Source organism: Vicugna pacos, chromosome 14 (assembly GCF_048564905.1).
Source record: "Vicugna pacos chromosome 14, VicPac4, whole genome shotgun sequence".
Lineage (NCBI taxonomy): Eukaryota > Metazoa > Chordata > Mammalia > Artiodactyla > Camelidae > Vicugna > Vicugna pacos.
The window spans coordinates 73,580,170-73,584,525 of record NC_133000.1 but is presented as its reverse complement, the minus strand read 5'-3'; the positions used below and the strand labels follow the sequence as shown (position 1 = coordinate 73,584,525).

The 4,356-nt window shown below is 40.5% G+C and overlaps 1 non-coding gene across 1 annotated transcript; it reads left to right on the top strand.

Annotated features, from left to right (window-relative positions):
• Positions 1 to 1,154: 1,154 nt before the first annotated feature.
• On the top strand, positions 1,155 to 1,229 carry TRNAS-AGA (transfer RNA serine (anticodon AGA)). Its single transcript has one exon. It is a non-coding gene; the product is annotated as a tRNA-Ser (tRNA).
• Positions 1,230 to 4,356: the final 3,127 nt, after the last annotated feature.

Here is a 4,356-nt window from a genome sequence, read left to right as displayed (position 1 = left end):
CACTTGTGATGGGAACAAGGGGACAGTGGGGAGTCACTGAAAGGAGGGGGTGAGGGTCACATGGGACAGTCTACTCACCAACACCTTATCATTTGTTGTTTGTAAGTTTTACCTCCCCAAATCCCCACACCCATCAGGATGGACCGTCCAGGGGTTGGAGTCGTGATTGGGCTTAGCCAGACTGCCCCAGAAGACCCAGCTCAGGTCTCCAGGTAAAGGATGCAGTCTCTGTACTGCTTCTTACAACTGAGGGTGAATCTTTAACTGTCTCAAAATAAATAACTTTAATTAAAAAATCAATTTTTGTAATTTATAGGATTACAGGATAGAAACCATTCATACTTTCATTTCATATAGAAAGTATTTGACAAAATTCAACAACCATTCATAATTTTTTTAAAAAGACAAAAATAGCAAACTATATTAACTCAAAGTAGAACAGGGTAATTACCTCAGTCCAATATAGGGTATTTTTTTAAGTTCTACACTTAATATAATGCTAACTGTGAAACAGCAAACAGTTGCTCATAAGATAGGAAACAAGGTAGGAATGACTGCTTCCACCGTTCTTCCAACATGTAGTGGAGGTAGTTGCCAGTGCAATATGGCAAGAAATAACACCAGGCAAACAAAAATCTCACCTCCCACCCAAGACTAAATCAAGGTCTGTTTGTCTTAGCTCCTTAAATTGACACATCATATCCAGCTTTTATCAAAAGTTACAAGGCAGCTGAAAGGCAAAAAACACTGTCTGAACTGAAACGAGCACCAGAACCAGCTCAGGTATGGCGGGGATTCTGGAATTATCAGACCAGAAACTTAAAATAACTAAGGTTAATAAGCTAAAGGCTCCATTGGGAGAAATGGACAAAATGCAGTGATGGGGGTGACGGGCCAGAGAGAGGGAAGTACCACGAAAGAATAAAAAGGAAGTGCGAGAAGTGAAACCACGACGACAGAAATGAAGAATACCTCCGTGAGTTCACAAGTAAACGACAAGGGGGGAAGCAGCGATTTTGAAGATGCGTCCCAAGTACTTGGAGGTTAAACAAAACACTTCTCAGTAACACATGAGTAACAGAAGAAGCCTCCAGAAAAATCTAAAAGTATTTTTAAATGACAATGAAAATTTATCAAAATTTATGAGACGTCGGGGAGAGGGTATAGCTCAGTGGTAGAGCACAGGCCTAGAATGCACGAGGTCCTGGGTTCAATCCCCAGTACCTCCATTAAAATAAAAAAATTAACCTAATTACTTTCCCCTCCCTCGCAAAAAAAAAAAATTTATGAGACGTAGAGAAAGCAGTGCTTGGAGGGAAATTTACAACAGTGAATGAATAGCTCAGAAAGGAAGATCTAAAATCAATGATCTAAACTTTCACTTTACGAAACTAGAAAAAGATGAGCAAATTAAATTCAAAGAAAGAAAGAAAAAGTAATAAATCAATGGAAAGGAAAACAGTAGAGAAAATCAACAAAACAAAAGCTAATGATTTGAAAAGATTAGTAAAATTGATAAACCTTCAGCCAAAGTAACCAAAAAAAGAAAAGAGGACAGTAACTACTAGCATCAGAAATGAAAGCGGGTCATCAGCACAGGTCCCACCCATCTGAAAACCGAGACGAAGTGGACCACCTCCCTGAAAGACGCAGCCCACCAGAATGCACACCAGGAGACGTGGACCATCTGAGTAGGCTTGTGCCCAGTAAAGAAATCGAGTCTATGATTAATAACCTTCCAAAGGAGAGAGTGAGAGCACCAGACCCAGGTGTGCTCCCAGAGAGCACGACCAAACCTGTAAGGAAGAAATAGCACTGACTTGCTGCAGTCTATCAGAGAAGATACAAGCAGAGGAGCGCTTCCTAGCTCACTCTACGGGGCAACACTACCCTAATGTAAAAGCCAGACAAAGACGTTACGAGAAAGGAGAAGCGTAGGCCACTATGTCTCAGGAACCTAGATGCAGGAATCCTCAACAGAATATTAGCAAATCGAATACAACGAAGTATAAAAAGAATTATATGGCATGACCAAGTGGGATTTATCCCAAGTATGTAAGGCTGTTCAATATTTGAAAATCAGTTAACGTAATCATCACATCAGCAGGCTGATGAGGAAGTCATATAATCGTAGCAGTAGATGCAGAAAAAGCACGTGATAAAAATTCAACATCTATTCGTGATAAAAAAAAAAAAACTTTCTGCAAACTAGAAATAGAGGGGAACTTCCTCAAGAAGATGAGGAACAGCTACAGAAATCCACAGTTAATATCGTGCCTCATGGTACGAAACCAGAAGCTTTCCTCCTACAACTGGGGACAAGGCAAGGATGTCCTGTGTCCCCACTCCTATTTAACATCATACTGGAAGTCCTAGCTAATGAAATAATACAAGAAAAGTAAATAAAAATTATACTAATTGGGAAGGAAGAAATAAATTTTTTTTTTTTGCAGATGGCATGATTGTCTAGAAAATTCCAAAGAATCAACAACAACAGCAAATCCTGGGACTAATAAGTGACCTTCGCAAGGTTTCAGGATAATAGTGGTTAATTATTGTACCGGTGAATAAATGTCCATTGCTCTCCAACATACCAGCAATAAACAATTGAAATTTGAAATTAGAAACACACTATTTACATTAGCACCAAAAAAGAGAGATCTACTTAGGTATAATCCTACCAATTGTAAAAATGTAAACAAAACATATAGATGTATAACATCTATGTGAGGAAAACTACAAAGCTCTGATGAAAGAAGCCAAGGAAGAGCCAAATAAATAGACATTCCATATCCAGGCACAGGGAGACTCCGGCTGCTAAGATGTCAGCTCTTCCCAACTTGATCTATAGATTCAACACAATCCTGATCAAAATCCCAAGAAGTTACTTTGTTGTTATCAGCAAACTGATTCTAAAGACCCAGAAAAGTCAACACAATATTGACAAAGAAGAGAAAAGTTGCAGAACAGACACTGCCCTACTTCAGGCTGCACTAATCAGGACAGTGTGGTACTGGCGAAAGGACAGATAGACCACAGGAGCGGACTAGAGATAAAGCCACACAAACACAGCCAACTGATCTTTCACAAAGAAGAAAGGATTGTCTTTTCAACAGATAGAGCTGGAACAAATAGACTTCCACATGCAAACAAAAAAATTAACAGGAAATTAAAGACTTTTGCTTTGTGAAAGCCCATGTTAAGAGACTGAAAAAAGCCACAGTCTAAGAGAAAACACTTGCAAAGCACATATCTGATAAAGGACTGGAGTTCAGAATGTATTCCTAAAATTCAACAATAAGAAAACAAACAACACAATTAAAAAGTGGGCAAAATTTCTGAACAGACTCCTCACCAAAGAAGTTATAGAGGTGGCAAATAAATATATGAAAAGATGCTCCACATCATATGTCACTGGGGAGTGGAAATTAAAATAGCGGTGAGAGACCACTACACACCTGACGTCACCAAATGCTGGTGAGGGTGTGGACCACAGGAACGCGCGTCATGGCTGGCAGGAAGGTGGAACAGCCCCCAGAAGATGGTTTGGAGGTTTCTTACAAAGCCAGACACAGTCTTCACCCTGTGACCCAGCATTCAGGCTCTGTGGTATTTACCAAGTAAGTTGAAAATGTATGTCCACACAAAAACGTGCACACAAATGTTTATAGCAACTTTATTCACAGTTGCTAAAACTCAGAAGCAACCAAGATGTCCTTTAATGGGTGGATAGGTAAACACACTGTGTTACATCCGGACGATAGACTGTTACCGTCAGTGATTTAAAAAGAAAATCTATCAAGCTGTGAAAAGACATAGGAGAAACTTAAATGCATGTTACAAGTGAAAAAAAAGCCACTTTGAAAAGGCTCTACGCACTGCGTGATGTCAACTCCAGTGACGTTCTAGAAAAGGCAAAACTATGGCTACAGTAAAAAGATCAGTGGCTGCAGGGGCTGGTGGTCTGTGGGGAACAGGAGGAGCACGGGGGGCGGGTTGGGGGGCTGTGAAGTACTCTGATGACACGGGTGGGGAAGATGGGACCTTACCCATAGGGTGTGCAGCACCAGGAGTGACCCCGACGTAAACCATGGGCTTTATTAGTGATGTGTCAGCACCGGCTGATCAGTCGTAGCAGATGCACCCCTGACGCAAGATGTTAATAACGGGAAGGGGGGGCGTATGGAAATTCCCTGTACTTCTGCTCAGTTTTTCTGTAAAACCTAACACTGCTCTAAAAAACAAAGTCTATTAATTTTTTAAAAAGTGAAGAGGCTCTTTAGGGGTTGTCACAAACAGGCGCTGAACAATGTGCACATGAAATTGCACTGAATGTAAGAGAGGTGGAAACTGATA